The following is a 20,920-nucleotide window of genomic DNA, read 5'->3' as shown; positions in this document are numbered from 1 at the left end:
TTCTCAGTGCTTTGAAGCCATGCTTCAGAGCATTCATTAGGGACAGATCATTTTACTACAAAGTTTACAGATGATGGCACCTCCAAACTATATTCCTTCAGTAGAGCAGTTTAATGAGATGGTAGCCTGGCCCGGGACCTAACCTTCTCTTCACAGGGAAGATGAAGGTCCCACAACCCAAGTACCTCAGCATGTGGAGGATGAGTCATCTGAGGCCATCATCCCAGAGCCATTTGTTATAAGAGAAGAGGAAGAGGAGACACAAGTGAGATAGGTAGCTGCTGCCACACCTGAGCGATCCCTTGAGGCTACTTCAGAGCCTTCTGCACAAGGGGAGGATATACCTTCAACTCAACACGCAGCAGACCCCTCCACTCCTTTTCTAGAGATGCTAGAGGACCTGACTACATCAGTCCTGGCTATGGACACTTCTCCTCCAGCTACTCTAGTATTGCATCTGATAGATGAGGAGGATGTTCAGACACAGGACACCCAAGACCAGCCATAGGAATTTTGATTCCTGATGACACTTTTTGCTTTTTGGTTTATTATTATAATTATGGTTTCAGTACATTATTTCCTTTATGTCTACATACACTGCTAGTTTTATTTATAAATAGTTGGTTTGCTTATTCTGAAGCATTTTGAATAGTTTAACTTGGTTTACAATGATATGGCAGTGAAGCACTTTTATTGACTTATGAAAATGGTTGTATACTTTTATTTTTGGAATTGAATGCTTAATTCTGATGGAGTTTGTGTTCCTTTTCATGAGTTTGAGCAAGTGTGTATGTTAGACAAAGAAAAAACAAGAATGTGAACTTGCATTTAGAATTGTTAGTCAGTAGACAGATTGATTGAGAAAGAAAAGCTTGAACCAAAACCGGGGAGAGTGTGAACTTAAATTGTGAGTGAACGACTAGCTGTGAGTAATAATCTCTGCATCAATCTCTGAATTTTAGAATGAAATGAATAAATGAGGACATGATGAAGGCCATGATTGTACATACACAAGCCTTTTGACCAAAAAGCTTACCTTGAATGACAATTATATCCTTTGCACCCTTTTTGAGTTAAATGATATTGTCAAAAATTTGAACCCTGAACTTAAATAATTATCTCCTGATACCTTGCTTAGATTATAGGAGAGCATGTGATTCAAGGCAAATTTACCCCAAATTTGTGGGAGTGGAACTAACTGGGATGCAAAGAAAGAGATAAAGAATTAGCACACACAACACACAAGTTGTCTATTAAAAAAAAAAGTGTGTTGATGCAATAAGGTCAAAAGCAAATTAAGAGGAAAAAATAGTGAGAAAGCCAATTGTATTAAAAATACCATTGGGATAAGTCTAGGATTTGTGCTCTCTTAGAATCTAAACCTTTGAATCCTAGAAAAACCAATGAATTTTTGTAGCCAAGCCTCACTACAAGGCTGAGAAAGTCCTTCTGATTCTGTTTATACATTTCTGACTTTATGGCATGAGATGAAATTCAAAGATTGGATCTCTTGTTAGTTGTTATTAATGAATAGCTTAAACACTTGTGCTTGAGTGAAACAGTAACCGTGAAACTGTGGTTTAAGCTACTTTCCTTGATATCTATCTTATGCCTAACTCCATCTAATTGTTCAGGTTACATTTTATTCTTCTCTTTGGATAACTGCATACCTTGTGAAAGACAAGTGATGAGGGCATTTTACTCCATTCTCTTATCATGCAATCAGTAACTTTTTGTTGCATACATCTTTGTACATAGTCACTGCATGTTATTGTCACTTGAGGACAAATGAGTTGTTCTCTTTTTGCTTGAGGACAAGAAAAACGGTAAATTTGGGGGAGTTGTTAGTCGATGAATACGACTAACTTTTGTGTATAAAACTTGTGTAAATTGTATCAAACTCTTCCAATTTATGGTTATTTTGTAGTGTTATAAGTATTTTCTGTTAAGTATAGGTAATAAATACTTAGTACTTCCATTTTGTGTGTTTAATGATCATGTTCTCTCAATTTTAGGTTAATTAGGCAAGCTTTGAAAGTGTTGTTTTTCACCTTCTCGCTAAGCCATTCTACTGGCTTAGCGAGCATCCGCTAAGCGCAACACTCATGGGCTAAGCACGACGAAGACTCTGGAAGAAGATAAGTTGTACAGGTTTGCTAAGCGCACCACTTCATCTCATTAAGCGCACCGCTTCAGTTCATCCGCTAAGAGAGAAAGGCACGCGCTTAGCCAAAATTCACTAATGTGCGCTAAGTGGTCCATAATTGCGCTAAGCGCACGAGCACGAACAAGGCCACCTATTTAAGCGTGAAATCAGATTTTAGAGGTGGAGTTTGGACTGGGATTCAGAGCTTTGCATGTCTAGAGTTTCTAGAGAGAGAAAGGTCCAAGTTTTAGAGAGTTTTGAGAGTTTTTGTTGTGTGAAGATCTGCAGAGACCAGAGCTTGAGACGAGTTTGTGAGTGATTGTGAGATCCTAGAGGTGAAGGAGACATCCTCACCACTTGTATTTTTGCAATCTTTCATCTTGTTCTTCTCTTTGTTGTAAAAAAGGCTTCCTAGTATGGAAAGCTAAATCCTCTGTTGGATCTTCCCTGTAGGTACCTGATGTAAATATATTTCTATCTATTTAATGATGTTTTGTGTGGTCTCTGTGCTATCTGCTTTTCACTCCAATATTCCTTTACCTTGATCACGTAGATGCATGCTTTGTTCGGGTCATTCAATAGTGGAAACTGGTCTGACTCTAAAGTCCTTGAGAGTACAGGGCTAAGTTGTCGTACTATCACGAGGAACCAGGGTGCGATAGTTAGTTGTGTATGTGTATCTTAATGCAGTCCTGGTTGAGTTTAGTCCTACAAGAGGAATCTGCGAATGATGCTTGATCAGGATTAGGCTAAACTATCATGAGGAATTGGGGTTTAGTATCTCAAGAGACACCATAAGAACACATGAGCATTGTTAGATAGAGAATATCTTTTCAGCATCAGGAACCTATTAGGAAGGCCAACGTGTTTCTACTTGTTTTTACACATCATTTCTCTCGCGTGATTTTCTTTCTTTTTTCACAGATAGTTTATACACCTATTCATATTCACACTTATCTTTACACACCAGACATCTATTTTCTGAAATAGCTTACCAAATAACACAAGTTCCCCGAGAGTTCGATACTCGGTTCTTACGGTTTTATACTACTTGTGCGATCCTGTGCACTTGTCGGAAGCCAAACACCTAGTCGAGGATTTCTAATGAACAAATGATGTAAATACTTAATATCTAATTGATTATGTTTTCTATGTTCAATGCTTAATGTTTGTATGCTTTTGGTCTGATCATCAATTTGTGTGCATAGTTAGGTGACTTTAGCATTGGGAAATGTATTGTTGCCTTAGAACTTGATTGAAGCAGGATCGAAACTTAGTCTTACGAGAGGGATCTGCGGATTAAGTTTTGGTTTTAATTATGTTGTTACAAGAGGGATCTACGGACGAAGCTTAGGCTAAATTAGGCTAAACTTTCGTAAGTTGCTTGAGCTGAGTCTAGTCTTACAAGAGGGATCTCCGGACGAAACTTAGTTTAAGTTAGTCTAAACCTAAGAGGGTCGTCAACTTGAGTCTAGTCCAACAAGAGGGATCTGAGGATGAAGCTTGGATTGATTTGGTCTGACGAGGGATCGAGGTTTAGTAATTTAGGCTACGACATAGAACACAAGAGCATGATTGATTAGAGAAATATATTTATATGCATCAGCTTGTTTATTTGAAAGACCCAACATTTCTACCTACTACTGTTACTTTTACTTACCTTGCATTTTATAGTTTTTAGCATAAAAGTTTAGTTTAAATTCTGTTTGAAATTATCAATCATACATGTTCTCTCAACAATGCTTCATTTCTGAACTTAACTTAGGCTAACATTAGTTCCTTGTGTTCGATACTCGGATTCATCCATTTTAATTTTTAAATACTTGACAATCCAGTGTGCTTTCCGGCAAACCGAATTTCCCTTGAATATATTTGTACGAAGAAAAAGTGGAACAAAAAGTAACCGCAAGGGAAATCCAACAAGTACCTACTACAAAGAATACTCAAATCCCCTCCACCTTGGAAAGGATTTGACCTCAAATCCCAAGGTTCTTCATTCTCTGGGCTCCTTCCCTCGACACCTGTAAAAAGAATAAAAACATATGTATTAGTGGTGTTGGGTATGTTAGAGTAGGGTAAGGTCTGAAAACCCCTTTCATGGACATCTTCGCATGAAGGAACATGGTTCCTCACCAACTCAATGAGTGGTGCTACAAGTATAGAAAAATATGGGACAAACCTTTTGTAAAAGTTTAAGTCATGGCAGCCCCAGATTTCCCTTATACTTGGTGGAGTGGGCCAATTAGGAATGACCTTTATTCTCTTAGGGTCCGTGGGAACCCCTTGATCACTATTTAAAAAATTAAGGAAAGTAATGTAATAAAATGTACCTTTTTCAGTATTTTCATGTTGATTATTCCTTCAAAAAAATACGACAAACCTAAGGTGTCCCATATGAGCACCTAGGTTTGTATTAAAACCAAAAATAAGAACAAACCTACCTAATGAGTCCCTATGTACATGAATCATAAAGATGTTGGGTGCATGACTGATTTTACAAAAGAGGGTTGCAACACTCAGCACATTCATCATATCACTTATTTTAGGGATTTGGTGCCTAATAATACCTATTTTGGGCACCAACAAAGCACAAGGATTTCAGCTCTTATGAACCAAACCCTCATCCAACAACTCCTTTACTTGAGGAATAACCTCAAGCCCAAGAGGTGTTGCAGTCCTAACAAGTGTCTTTTTACAAAGGAGAAGATGTGGAGGTTGTCTAAGAGGGGAAGTTTCTTTAATATTTCTCTTTATTTCAAAATGACTTTCCTTCTTAGCTAACCTCTTAGAGGAGACACTTACCTCCTTACACTCCTCCTTAACCATTAAAGGTTGTCCTTCTTCTTGGGGGTAGATTTCTTCACTAGATTCTTCCCCTTTTGCTTCTTCACTTTCACTAGAGGAAGGTGAAGTAGTAGCCTCATCTTGGATACTATAAATTTCTTGGCCCCTCATAATCATGGTTTTCTTGGTGGGACATTGAGAAGTAATGTGTCCTCTTCCAAGACATTTAAAGCACTTCATGGACCTAGTCTTTTCTTGCATACTAGCCTTAAGGGGTTGCTTTTCTATTGTCTTCCCCTTATCATCTTTGGTCTTAGAAGGTGGCACCCCTAAGATGCCTTGACCTTGGTCTTTCTTTGGATAAGAGTGAGAGCCATAAGATTTTGAAGTAGACTTCTTTTTAAGTTGTTGTTCTACCCTTATTTTCCAATCTAAGTTAGCCTCTACATTTTCCTTCCCATGGAAGTATGGGAGGTTAATGTTAGCCTCTTGAGGCTTTCTTTCCTTTTCTCTCCTATGGGAGTGAGGTCTAAGATGTGACCTATGCCTTCCTTCATAATAGTCATAAAGTTCTTCACTTAGGCTCTTGCAAGAGTTATGACTACTATAGGAGGTATGTTTTTCTTTTCTTAACTCTTTTAGTATTTTCCTTCTTTCTTCTTCCCTTATTTTCTCTTTTTCATCTTGACTTATTTCTTCCACTCTTTTTTTTTCCTTTTTTTTTCTCTCTTGTTTTTCTTTCCACAACTTAAGGGATCTCAATTCATCTAATATCTTATACAAGGGGTCCTTAGGAGTAGAACCCTCACCATTAACACTACATGAAGAATGAAGACTCTTGTTGGTTCCTAAGTTGTGGTTCTTTCTTGTTGGGGGTTTGAAAACAAAAGGTAAAAGAAACTATGGTTGAAACTAGCTGAAATAAACACTACAAGAGGTGTGAAAAATAAGATAAAAACTAATTGGTAAAAGGCAAGCTATCTAGGCGGTTTGACAATGAAAGGTAAAGGAAAAAAGCTATGAAAGTAAGCAAGAAATGTAAACTAGGCGAATCCTAAGAGTGTTTGGATGACCACATTTAAGGTTCCCAACAAAACACTCACTATCCTAAGGAAAAATTGTCTAAAATTATTACACACAAATGGAAGTAGGGTGACTTATTGGAGGCTCCCAACTTACATCCAATGAAAGGCCTTTTTGTTACAAAATTTGAAAGCAATGAAGGCAAGTAAATTGTCAATTACAAAATTACAAAAAGGTCCTCAATTTTGGTGGTTGTTCTCTCTTTGGTGATTCACTCAATTTGGAGTGCTTCTTAGTCCAATAGCTCTTAAGGTGGTTGGCCCCTTGCTTCTTGATTCAAATTCTTCAAGGGATGACACTAATCCTCATTTCCAATTCCCTATATGGCAACTCACAAACAAGGAAACAAAGAGACAAGCAATAACCAAAGACAAAAAAAAATGAAATGAAAGCTAAACCAACGAAGTTTTAACAAGATTATTTTTCAAGGATTATTCAACAATTAAAGCAATGAAAAGGACATAGAAGCAAGCTAGGACTCAAAGAGAAACTTAGAATGGCTCTAGAGTAGAGTAAAAAAAAAAAGACTCAACAAACCTCTAGTTTTGGCACTTGTTTCCCACTAATTTTCAATTGAAATTTCAGAACTAAGATTGGTATAAGATAGAAACCAATTGTAGAATAAGTTTTTAGCCAAAACAACAAGCACACTTCCCTTTCATTTTTATCCTGGATACTGATTTTTATTCCAAATTTTGTGATTTTTAGTATTTTTTACTTTTATCCAAATCACGTGGTTCTTTTTTTCTAATTCTTTTCCCGATGTGTAGAAAATTCAGTAAAAATATCAGCTCAAAATTCATAGTGACCAATTCTCAGTAATTTTTACAAGTTCGTATGTCTAATCTGCCAGCACCAACGATTTCAGACTTTGAATTTTTTTTAGCATGGAATATTGATTGCCTTGGGCTTAACCTTCCTATGTATGTTGAACTCACTAGGCTTTTTTACCACAGTTTTAGGAGTTCAATATTCACTTAGGATCAAAATTTCAGTCAGCAATTCATTCAACAAAACTCAAATTCTCAATAGACACAATCATAAGGAAACCTAAAAGTTCAAGAAAAGGTTCACAATCAAAGACTCTCTAAGAATTTTGCATGAACATGTTAAGGACTAATTAACATGAAAGATTTGACTCAAATCAAATAATAGGCTAAAATAATTTCATACACTCATGAACAAATGAGTTAGACAAGGAAACAAGAAAAATAAAATCCAGCACAACATAAGAAATCTTATGTGACAAGTTTCATGACTAGACATGACTTCTATGACAAAACTACAATAGGTGAACAAGTCACTCTAGATTTTTGAGGTTTTCTTCTACTTTAATGTTTTTAAAAGAATTTTATGGTTTAGGTTTCAGCCACAAAAAATAACAAGACAAAACTCAAAGGAACCTAAACTCAACACAATTCATGGTTCAAGAACAAGAACAAGAAATTTGAACCATAGAAAATCAAATCTAGCTTATATAGCAATTTTAATCAGTGGAAACTCTAAAGAATCATGTTAAAAACATTTAGCACAAGACATGTGAGGAGATACATGTTAAAAACATTTACTAGGGTACCCTCCCTACACTATGGAACGCTAAATACAAGGCCTAAAAACAATGAAACCCTAATCTAATATGTAAAAGATACTTATCTCATGGGCCCAAAATCTACCCTAAGTGGGCTCATGTGTCTGTACAAGTCAAACAAATTGAATTAGGACATAATCAGTTATATAAACAACATATAAGCATTAAGTTGTAAATATCCAAATAAATAAATGTATTACAATTATGCAATATGTTATATACATTACTTTGTTCATACACAGTTACATAGGAATATTCTCCCATAAGCCTTCATCATGATCATTACGATTTTCATGTACATAATCCTCTTGATTTTCACCATTTATGAAGGCATTTGTTAAGAGAAAGTCGATATCTCGCTGACATCAAGTGTTGAACCATCAATATGGTCACCGATACAAGTGGTTCTCCCTTGTAGAACCACTGACTATCTTGAGTCGTATGGATCTTGGACATAAAACACCTGTTTAGCTTGTGCTACTGTGATGAATGGGTCATCATTGTAACCAACCTTTTGAAGGTCTACTAAAGTAAATCCCATTTTGTCTTGACACTTGAAGGTCTACTTTGGTATTTCCATTAACCCACTGACACTTGAAGACAAACACTCTAAATTCATCGTAATCAAGCTTCCAAATATCTTCAATGACTCCATAGTAAGGCATGGACAGTTGAATCAGATTGTTATCAGAAGCACTACAAAAGTTATTAGAATGACCGTCAACACTCACCCCATTGTTCTGGATACTACTTTTTTCATCCTGTAACTTTATGTAGAAAGAATAGTAATTAATATCATATCCCTTCAAAGTTGGAACATTGAGATTTGGACCAATAGCTAACAATCTTAATGTCTTCGAATCATTGTCATCTACGAAGATTTTTTGTCTAAACAAGTTGATGAAAGTTCTATTGTGCTCTTACAACAACCTCAGTTTGTTCATTTTTCAGTGAGTATCTATGACATGTTTTTTGTGAGCATCTATGTACGGGATCACCTCTGCTATGTTGTTTAATACGTATAGATGAGCTTGTGATAGATGTTGGCAATCCATGGTTAAAACATTGAATCTTTGTGTTCCCCTACCTTGAATTGTGGAGTCATGACGACTTTGAGGAACCCTGACTGGTGTAGCGGTATTTATATACTTTGAACAAAATTCAATAGCTTCTTCAGCAACATATCTTTCAACAATGCTTGCTTTTGGTCGATATTGATTCTTTGTATATCCTTTCAACACCTTCATGTAGCGCTCAACCGAATACATCCAATGTAAAAAGATAGGCCCGCATAACCAAATCTCCTATACAAAATGAACAATTAAGTGACTCAAAATGTCAAAAAATGACGGCAAAAAATACATCTCCAATTCACAAAGGATGATGGAAGCCTCATTCTCCAAATTATACAACTGTTGAGGGTCAAATAACCTTGCTACAAATAGCATTAAAGAAAAAACACAAACGAGTTATGGCAAGCGTAACTTTTTTAGGCAAGATACCACAAACAGCCACTGGCAAGAGTTGTTGTATTAACACGTGACAATCATAAGATTTGAAGCCAACCAATTTCAAATCCTTAACTGACACAAGGCTTTTGATATTTGAAGAGTATCCTTATAGGACTTTAAAATTTTTGAGACAATGAAAAAAAACTTTTTTCTCTATCGTTGACATTGTGTGACATGCTAGGGGCAAATATGTTTGATCACCTCATGAAATTGGATGCAGCTGGTCTCGTATACCCATGTCAACCAAATTTTCATGACATTTTAAACCATCATTTGTCTTGCCCTTAATGTTAAGAAGGGTGCCAATCAAACTATCACACATATTTTTCTCAATATGTATAACATCCAGACAATGTTGTACACATATTGACCTTTTCTACCAAATGTTCTTTCCAGATGCATCCCTTTTTTGTGTCTTACCAAAGATAATTACGATGTCTTTCACCCAATCATAAACTTCGTGTCTAGCTAAGGGTTTAGGCACACTTTCAATCTCATTCTCTCCATTAAGTGCTTTCTTTAATCGCCGATACAGGTGATAAGGTTTCAAAAATCTTCGATGCCTTGTATATACTATCTTTTTTCCATGTTCCAGTTAGATGTAACTCGTCTTTTCCTCCCAAATAGTACATGCGTGGTGTCCTTTCACACTATATTCGCTCAAATTCCCATAATCCGGAAAGTCATTAATGGTGCAAAATATCATTGCACATAACCTGAAGGTTTGTTGAACATTCCCATCATACACATCAACCCGGTCTACCCATAATTTTCTTAAGACTTCAATCAAGGGAGTAACATAGACATCAATATCATTTCCTAGCTGTCTTGGACCTGCTATCATCATAGACAACATAATGTATTTTCACTTCATGCACAACCAAGGAGGAAGGTTGTAAAACATTAGCAAAACAGGCCATGAACTATGGCTGGTGCTCAAGTTACCAAAAGGATTCATTCCGTCTAAAGCAAGACCAAGCCTTAGGTTTCTTGGATTCTCTCCAAATTTTGGATCCAAGTGATCAATTGTCTTCCATTGTGAAAAATTAGTGGGATGTCGGAGCAAACCATCAATTATTCTGCCATCTATATGCCACCTAAGGTTTTTTGCATCGTCTGCACTAGCAAACAATCTCTTAAACCTTGGTATTATTGGAAGATACCAACAAACCTTTGTTGGATGATTGTTGTTTGTGGCTGCATCATCACTGCATTCTCCATCATTCACTTTGTAGCATGATACCGCACATGTTAGGCAGTAGCGCATTTTCACAAACTCATTTTTGTACATAATACAATTATTAGGACATGCATCAATTTTTTGGTACTCCATACCCACAGGATATAATATCTTCTTTGCCTTGTAGTGACTCTTCGGTAACATGTTATCATTAGGAAGCATACTTTTCAATAACACAAGCAACTCAGTGAAGCTTTTGTCACTCCACCTAAATCTGGCCACCAAGATCACCAAGATAACCGAGTGAAAGTTGCGCATCCCAAATACAATGGCTTCTTCGAATCTATTTGTAATTTTCATAATAAGGTGCATGAGCATGCTGAAAACGCTCTTGGCTGAGATTGCGTATCATGTCTTCCATACAATCTCCAATTTGTACATCAACCGCCTCAGTGTGAAGGGTTGCTAACATGTGTAGAAATTCACTATGTCATATCCAATTTGTGTAAGTCGGACTGAACCCCTCACATATAAGATGTGATCTCATGTCATTCAATGACTTACATCTCCCATTCACACATTTAACACATGAATAGAAATATTTTGCAGCTAATACTGGTGCATTTTGTAGGGCGAATTACAATAAATCTTCAACCCCCTTTTGATAGTCGTTGCTTATGCGAGGTGCTTTAATCCAACTTCGATTCATGTTTTGTGTTCTGTGATACTGGCTACGTTATCCCATATGCATGATAATCTCACTTTTTTCATAAAATGGTGTGGTCCTATCCCATTCAAGAATTTCCTTTTTTACATCATTCATATGTACAAGTTAAGTACGTTATGGTAAATTTGATAAAATTTCGGTAGCATTTTGCATTGGTCTCTAATTTCACGAAATGAAAGTGGTGACATGAATTGACCACGTTCAAGTATGCACCCGGAGAACAAACTGATATGCACTAAACCAAAATTTAATCAACTATAACTTAACCTATAACTATGAATTGAGTAAAACCGTGAGTGTTCCCAAATTGTCCAAAAGGACAATTCAAGATCCAATACAATGATTAATCCAAACTGTTTGAATTAATCATTGTATTGAATCTTAAACGGGAAACTAAGGATCACTCAGGATGTAGATAGTTTTAATATTAAAGAATATTCATATATGAAAAAAATGTAATATCCATATAAGTGTGATAATGACATACATACCTTGAAAGATACTTGTAACAATAACTACAAGTGCGGTGATGGCAGTGAAAATTGTATGAGTTTATGTTTAGTCAAGCAACAATGAGATAAAAATGCCTTAACTTCCTATGGCAATGAAATAGTAGTACCTACAACAAATAACAACTGCTATGAGTAGGTGAGAAAGTCAAGCAGTCATATATAATTTGTTCATGTTATTGAAAAAAATGAATAGAGACGGGAGGAGAGTCAATTATGGCTGTTGAATTGGAAACAAGTTATACCACACCTTTTTCCCATAATGGATGACATTTATAGTTAAAGACTATTCTCCAACATAAGCTGAAACTATGTAATAGAAATCTCATAAACGATGTAATACAAATCATGATAATGACCATAGGCATAAAATAAAAATGAAAGGATAACAAGATAGCCTGCAATTGTTTGTACATCAATTAAAAACACAAAATCATGTGATATTTTGACATTAATAATGTCCAAAAAAATCACAAAATCTACAATTTGTAATTTGTACTTGACTGAAATCAAACATTGATAAATGCTAAACCAAACACACACAAGTAGTTTGCATAGTTGTCTCCCAAGCAACCAACCCAAGTATTTTTAATTGCAAAGCCTCTTTAGGCTTTTACCAAGATCACTAAGAAATTGGATATGGGTAAGCTCACTAATTATCTGTCTTCTTATAAGATGCACGTGTATATACTACTTGTGCGAATCGGTACACTTGTCGACCAGCGAACAACCATGATGTCAAAAAATGAAGGAGGAAAATACTCTCCAGTTGACACAAGATAATAGCAGCGCATTTTCCAAGTCATCTAACTTTAGAGGGTCAATGACTTTGCTACATATGACATTGAAGAAAAAGCACAGGCGAGTTATGGCATGCCTGACTTTGTTAGGCAAGATGTCTTGTATCGCCATGACCAAAAGTTATTTTTATCAAAATATGGCAATCATGAGGCTTTAAGCCAACTAATTTTAGATCTTTCACATGCACAAGGCTCGTAATATTTGAAGAGTATCCTTGTGGCACTTTCACACGCCTCAGACATTGACAAAAACTTGTCTTCTCATTTCTTGACAAAGTATGACATCCTGGAGGCAAGTATATTTTCTTACCATCAGACCTTGGATGTAACTAGTCACGTATACCCATCTGAGTTAGATCTTGACGAGTATTTAAACCATCATTTGTCTTTCCTTAAATGTTAAGAAGCGTGTCAATGACATTATCACACACATTTTTTCTCAACATGCATAACATCAATACAATGTCTAACATCAAGGTTGGACCAATACAAAAAATCAAAGAATATTGACCTCTTCTTGCATATGCAGGTTTTACTTTTCAACTTCTTCTTGGTGTTTTCAAATATAGTATTGATGTCCTTAACTCGCTTAATAACCTGCTGACCAATTAAGGGTATGTTAAGACTTTTGGCAAGCTTACCAATTTTCGTTGTAGGTTTCACATCTACAAAAGAGTTCATCTCCACAGGGACTTGAGTTTACTTAATTCATTCAGATAAAGGTTATCAGTTTAATAGTTATGTATAAATTAAATCAAATGTCTTTGGTTTTGGTTTGATTAGCTATAGACAACTTAAAGTAAAAGAAAAGTAAAAATAATGGATTTACAAAAATAATGGAAATAACAGAAATACGGATATAATGGAATTCAATGCGTCGGAAATATAGAAATTGCGAAAATGATTTAAATTAATTCAAGAAAACATAGCATTGGATTTCATCATTCATACCCTTAGTATCCTAATAAGATTAACATGTATAAATCATTTTCTAACATTACTGATGCACACATAGTTATCCCTAGTCGATTCCTCGCACTTGGAACCTAAGAATATTTACTAAATATTGATCCCTCGCATACACAATAAATATCCCAGCATTACAATTATATTCTCGTGCTTTTTGCAATCAAAACGTTATACTCTATTCCTAGCAACGTAACGTAAAGAGTAAAATCATTTGGTTCAAATTGTAAGATTACTTTCCAGTCTCACTTAAAATCCAATTTCATGACACTAGTGATCAAATAGAATCAAGCATTACGAGTAGAATGAAATTACCAATAATGAGTAGAAAAGATTAATACATATATAATATCAAAAGAGATACATAGGGTACAAAGATTACATCCAATCCTTTAGAGAAACTAATCGATCATTGTGCAGAGTACAAGACTAACAAGAGAAATGACGAAGGAAGTGATCCACGGTCACAACTCTGCAGTGCCTCGGTTCCACTTTTTCTCTTATTCTTCTTCTTTTTCTACATTTTTCTCTGGTTCTTCTCTTCACCTACATGGCTATTTATAGAAAAAGCCATCTAGTGCAAGGGAAACTTGCCCAAACGAGTTGGAGCTCACCTAGGCGAGCTGCTTGCTTAGGGCTGAAGGTATCAGCTCACCCAGGCGAGTGACTTGCTTAGGGCTAAAGTTTTCTCTTTTGCCCAAGCAAGCTAGATGCTAGTCTGGGCAAATTTAGGGTCAAAAACCTTCATTAAAAGATCATTTTCCCCTTCCTTTTAGCTTTGTTTCTGGATCTAACAAACAACCATCAAAACCTACAAAATCATGGATGAATCTTTCATATTTAAACAACAATATTAGTAAATGTGAAATATATATAAACAACTAGATTTAAGGGTTGTTTATAAGAAAACTATTACAATCAAAGGATAAGTGCTAACAATTTAATCCCAAAAACAATTTAAATTTGGCACTTATTAGGGTATTGGCGCAATTTCATGCTCTTGACTTCCATTAAAAGCTTTTTTCAATCACTGGTAAGGGTGATAAGGTTTCAGAAAACATCGATGTTGAGTGTACACTGTTTTTTTCCATGTTTCAGTTGTACGTAGCTTATGTCTTCTTCATAGATAGGGAATGCATGATGGTCCTTAACATTGTTTCCACTCAAATTTCCATATGTTGGAAAGTTATTAATGATACAAAATACCATTGCACACAACTTGAATGTCTCATTTTGATTCCCATCAAACACGTCAACCCCCTCGTCCCACAACTTTCTCAAGTCTTCAATTAAGGGATTTAGATAAACATCGATGTCATTTCCTGGTTGTCTTGGCCCTGATATCATCAAAGACAAACATCATGTATTTTTGCTTCATGCACAACCAGGGAGGCAAGTTGTAAATTACTAGTAAATTAGACCATGAACCATGCTTAGTGCTTAAACTGCCAAAGGGATTCATTCCTCACACCTTCGTTAGGAGGCCTTTCTTTGTGCTTTCATCACTACTACAATCATCATCATCCTTCACTTTGTACCATGATTCCCCACACCTGAGGCATTTATGCATATCTTCAAACCCATTTCTGTACAGTATGCAATCATTAAGGCATGCATGAATCTTCTAATATTCCATATCCATCGGACATAGTATCTTCTTCACCTCATAGTAACTTTTTGGCAACTTGTTTTCTTCTGGAAGTATACCCTGCATTACCTTAAGCAATAAAGTGAAGCTTTTGTCACTCCACCCATATTTTTCCTTCACATTAACCAAACTTAATACCACTAACAATAGTGTCAATGACTTCTTGCACCTCGGATACAAAGGCTTATTCGAATCACTTTCCAATATATCATACATAGAGGCATGTGCTTGCTGAAAAGAATCTTGTCTAAGATCACAAATCATATCCTCTAATCTAACTCCCACTTCTACATCAACCAGTTTAGTTTGGGATCTTATTTGCATGTCTGTCAATTCACCATGCCATATCCATGTTGTATAATTCTTCTTAATCCCATCACACAGAAAATGTTCCCATATGTCATCTACTACTTGTCATCTCCCATTCAAACAGTTAATACAAGGACACAAATATTTTCCATCCTCATATAGTCGAGTTCTTTCCAAGGCAAATTCCAAGAACTGTTCAACCCCTTCCTCACACGCAGGGTTCATGTGACTTGCATTCGTCCAACTTCAATCCATCTAATAACTCTTTGATACTAAAAAGTTTCATGCATGAAAACCTCACTTTTTTCATTAAAGGTGTGGCCCTATCCCATTTAGGAAAACATTTTTTATAGTAGATTCATATGTATAGGTTAAGTCTCTTTACTTATATTTGACAAAATTCTAACAATATTTCGCATTGATCTCCAAGTACACGACATGAAAATGGTGGCATGAATTTCACCACAATCAAGTATGCACCCATAGAACAAAGCAAATTGCACTATACCGAAATTTCATCATTTTTTTTTAAAAAAAGTTAACCTATACGTATGAATCTACTATAAAAAAATAGTCTTCCCAAACTATCCAAACGAACAATTCAAGATTCACTACAATGATTAATCAAAATTGTCTGTATTAATCATTGTATTGAATCTTAAACAAGAAACTAAGGTTCACTTATTATGAACATAAGTTGTATATAAAACAACAACCATTAATATAACGAACAAATACATTAAAATTAATAATCATACCATACACATATTTTATCAAGTAATTTCAAACTTGTACCATACACAAAAGCGTCAACATTATTTTTGGTCAAGATTTAAGAAAGATTTGTCATGGTAAATGTGTTTTGATTATTGAGTATTAGGATCGAATAGCAAGGTATAGGACTTGAGTCCCACATTGGAACTATGGGATTCTAGGGTGGGGTTTATAAATCTAAGCTTTTGTGTTGTAGTTCTCAAAGCTCTCTCTTGTGAATATTGTCAAAGGGATTTTATGACCTGACTTTTTAAATATAAGGGTTATGAGCTCGGTGTTGGTAGTAGCTCATCAACATTTTTAATCTTAACATCGTTTTACCCAGGGATTAAGCATAATGCATGAGTTGTTTTTCCATTAATATACAATTTTAAAGTCAACATGAAACCAATAAATAAGTCTGACTATTTGTACATAAGGTGGTTCATCCTAAAAATTTAGGTTAATTTGTCACTATTCGTTTCAAATATTTTAAAATCCAATTATTGTTCTATTACACACATTGAGGTCCAACCAAGAATACAAGCAAAAATTTAGGATACGTGCCTTTAGCATTTTTGAAAAGCATTACATCAGACTCTAAGGAAAAATTCACAGGCACCAACCTTAAAGAATTAACACTAGTCACGAGTTCCTCAACAGGCTCACAACAAAGGTTTCCTTGAGCAAAACTCTACAGTCGGAAAGAGTAAAACAACATCAACGAAACAATTTGAAGAAGACAATTCAACCTTCACCCTTCGTCTAAGGGCGTAAAAATGATGTGATATATATCCATACCTGAAATTTAAGATGGCACGGGGATTATGTGAAGAGGCAACAACAGATAAAAATTCTTGTGTCTTCTCTCCTTCTGAAAGGAAGGAAAGCACGATCTCCAAATTATTAGTGGTAAATGCATTTATAGTAAAAACAGTTTGTATATATAACAACTTTGTGAATGAATATATGGCATAAGGCCATGCATCTCGATGCAGTATGCTATACTAGTTAAACACACACCAATAAATAATTAAAAATAGTTTGTATATATAACAGCTTTGTGAAAACATATAAGTAATACCAACAGTCCAACATAGTACATTTTTCTAGATAAAGAATTGAGATGTGTGTGGCTCATTGCTGACCTAAAAAGCGAAAACAAATAATGAGTACCCTTATCAAAGGCATGAATTTAGTTAATATTTCCTCCGTTTCAATCATGACAAGTGGCACAAGCATGCTCTATAGTCACTGAAGTGATGTTGCATTTAGTTCTACCTTAATGTAATGTGCTCTATAGTTATTCTATCAGTCCATACTAGTGTTTTAGGCAAAACGTGGATTGATGTTGGGAAATTCATCACCAGCCTACAATTTAGATACTTTGCTCTGTTTTGGGAAAAAGATGCAAAAAGAATAGTTTCTGTATTGATAGTGCTTCAAATGAAATGTACTATTAGTGTTCCCATCTTTTCATTTCCAACAGACAGAGGAGAGAACTAATCGATAAATACAGAATTTAAAAAAAAAATATTTTTGCAGCAATAATCATTTTGCAACACTGACATTCATTGGAGGAGACTAATAATTACAATGTAATTATTCAAATAATTGAGACTGTCTAATAGATCAGAAGTTCAGGAAAACTGAATGACATGCTGCATCGAATATTTATAATTGTAGGGCTGGCCTAGTGTTGAGGGGCTTTGATAGTATGCATGAAGTTGTAGGTTTTAACTTCAATGTTACTATTGAACACACAAAAATAAGGCTAAATTGCACTTTTGGTCCCCCACATTAACTCCAATTTTACATTTGGTTCCCCGATAATTTAATTCACGAATTGGGTTATTTATTTTGTAAAAAAGTGCAATGTTAGTCCCTCGATGTCACTATTAGACGTTGACTATTAGTCAGTGACATTGACTACCACGTGTCAACGTCTGATAGGCACTTGAAACTATATGGATTTTTTTACCCATCTAGTAAAATTTTTTTACGTTCACAAAAATTCTTCTTCTTCTTTCACCACCACCACAACCCCATCTCCACCATAGCCATGCCATTCTCTCCCACTCCCACTCCTCCTCCACCATCCAGTTTCACACCTTCGACCCTATCTCTGCCATGTGGCTCCCCCTCCCTCCCCACCTACCCCTCCACCACCTTCTCCTCCGTCGCCACCCCTCTTTCCTCTCCTGCAGCCTCTCCGTCCAGTCCGTCTCCGCCGCTAACCACCTCGTCCTCCTCGCTGCCACCACCCACAACCTCTCCCCGGCCCTCCCTCGCCCCTTGATCTTCCACCCCCTCCCCAAAACTTGGTCCTTCGGCCCCACCCTCTCCACCCCCCACCGCTAGTGTGCCCTCGACCCTGCAACTCCTGTCGACGGTGCTAACGGCATGAAGGTAGCAAACGGAGCCATGGCAAAGCCATCCTCTTCCAAGCACTCCTGCGGCATGTCGTTCATGAAATGGACCATGGCGGACGCAATCCACGTGGCGACGCACCATTGGATGTCATGCTTGTTCGCATTAGGGCTTCTCTTCTTCATGGCCATGGAGTACACGCTCCTCATGGTGCCGCCCTTCGACCTGGGCTTCATCGCCACGATCCCCCTCCACACGCTCCTCGAGTCGTCGCTAAATCTCAACACGCTCTTCGCCGGGCTCAATGCGGTACGTTGTTTACACTCTCTCCAGATTTGAAAGAGTCCGGAGGACTTAATCTTCTAAGAGCTTCATGATCTTGTCCTTGGCATCCTCCAATTCTGGCACGAATCTAGAGTACGAAACACAGGGATTTAGCAAATCTCTCAATGTGTTATGGTTCACAAAGAGGCCTTTCTACAGGTGAATTGCATTTGAGTTTTTTGACAAAAGAGACGATTTTCTCCGTGAGGCATCTTCATCCAAGGCCAAAAGGGAGTGCAACTGCAGGATAGAGCTTATTGCCCGTGCCTCCCCATTTTTAACGCGAAGTTTGTAGAAATCAAGATTTTCAAACTTGCTGAGCATAGGGTTGAATTGGAATGGGATATCCAACTTTTCTGCCTCTTCAGTGAGAACAGGGTTGTACAATGCATAGGATAAGATTGATGATATCAAAAGCATAAGGGTAAGAGGCCTTTTTTCCACTAAATCCAGCACAAATTTACGGAGAGAAAAGTGGGGAAGCGGGTTGGGGTAAAAAACACACAAGGTAAAAATTGTGAACCTTTTTAGGTGTCTATTAGACGTTACACGTGACAGTCAACGTTACTGCCTAACGGTCAACGTCCAATTGTGATGTCGGGAGACTAACATTGTACTTTTTTACAAAATAAGGACCTAATTCGTGAAATAAATTACCGGGGGACCAAATGTGAAATTGGAATTAAAGTGGGGGACCAAAAGTACAATTTTGCCAAAAAAATATTTATAATTGTAGATAATATCTGCTTCTTTTGTTGTTTGATATTTGGTATTCATTTATGACAAGGCATTGGATATCTTCATAGAAAAGAAGAAAGCAAACCTACAATAGTTCACCAGAATATTTCAGTGGAAAATGTTCTCCTAGACCATCAATTTAACCCATTGATCATGGATGCAGGACTACCTAAGCTTGTTGCAGATGATGTTCTTTTCTCGGCTCAAAAAGTTAGTGCTGCAATGGGATACTTAGCTCCTGAATACATCACCACAGGACACTTTACTGAGAAAAGTGACATATATGCATTTGGAGTAATCATTCTTCAAGTTCTATCTAGCAATACGACAATAGGCAGTTCAATACGGACAACAGTTGAGTCTTTCAGATTTGATGAATCTGTTGACTCAAATCTTAAGGGAAGATATTCTAAATCTGAAGCAGCAACACTTTCAAAGCTTGCAATACAGCATACTCTTGAACTTCCAGACCATAGACTAACCATGCTGGATGTGATTCAAGAGCTGAGTGTGTTATCTGCTCATTTATAATCATCTACTAAATCATATTAAAATCATTATGTTAATATTCATTTTTTAAAAATTGATGTTGTGAGTTCTTAAACAACATTAATTTTTAAATAACGGATTAAAATCATTCAGTTAATATCAATTTTTTTAAAATTAATATTAATAATAAAATTTTATTTCAAAAATACCACAGCATATGATAACCAATATAAGAGTTAAAACCTATTTTCTCAGTAGTGTTTTGTCCACTTTACCTGATTTTGTTGCATGAACCCCTACTCGTGAAGTTAAATTGTAGTTTCGTTTGTTTGGGCTTATGTCCTCCTCGGTATCAGAAAAAGCACCTACCCCTCTCTCTCATCATTAACTTGTGTACTGTTTTTAATGTGAAGATAGTACTGGAATAGATTCGCACTTTGTACTACACTATTCCGTTTGGAATTGGAATTCAATTGTCAAGTACAACCCATTTTTGCTTTAAAAAATAAAGTGGTTGGTCCTGCTAAATTGCTAATATATTTCTTGTACGTCATAATTCTGCTTTAAGGATTGAATTCCACTGAAGGGAGGGGACAGCGTTTGATGAATGGCGAAGCCCTCTTCACATTATGGCATGCAAAAGCATCCAGTGTAAAAGGCGATAAACACTTTTATTTGATCTGAAATTATATAAACAATCAATAAAATAAGGACACTAAGATTTATGTGTAGAATCATGAAGACGAATACGTCCAATATAAGCAAATATCCTAAAAAATAAACGCATGCAAGTTTCAAAGGTTTTCTATAAAAGTAACTAACTTAGACACATTTCTATTGATTGTAAATAATATAATCATATCAATATAATATAATATAATTTTATCCCTTAAACATATAATCATGTGTAACCGAAAACTCCTCAATTAAATCATAAAAATAACTTGACCAATAATATATTATTGAGCATTTGAGTATATTTTGATCCCACCCTA

The 20,920-nt window shown here is 36.1% G+C and overlaps 1 long non-coding RNA gene across 3 annotated transcripts; it reads right to left on the bottom strand.

The window, feature by feature from the left end:
- Positions 1 to 13,605: 13,605 nt before the first annotated feature.
- LOC114391286 lies at positions 13,606 to 20,372 on the bottom strand. 3 transcript variants are annotated; one of them, XR_003662093.1, is made up of 5 exons: positions 20,201 to 20,372; positions 19,522 to 19,674; positions 16,806 to 16,878; positions 16,631 to 16,698; positions 13,606 to 14,105 (listed from the first exon to the last, which is right to left on the bottom strand). It is a non-coding gene; the product is annotated as an uncharacterized LOC114391286 (long non-coding RNA). The 3 variants fall into 3 exon arrangements; XR_003662095.1 differs by having other exon boundaries at positions 19,606 to 19,674; positions 20,201 to 20,366; XR_003662092.1 differs by having other exon boundaries at positions 19,526 to 19,674; positions 20,201 to 20,365.
- Between the last annotated feature and the right edge of the window lie 548 nt (positions 20,373 to 20,920).

Source organism: Glycine soja, chromosome 2 (genome assembly GCF_004193775.1).
Source record: "Glycine soja cultivar W05 chromosome 2, ASM419377v2, whole genome shotgun sequence".
NCBI classification, from domain to species: Eukaryota; Viridiplantae; Streptophyta; class Magnoliopsida; order Fabales; family Fabaceae; genus Glycine; species Glycine soja.
Note: the sequence above shows the minus strand (reverse complement) of the source record. Positions and strands in the feature narration are given on the sequence as shown.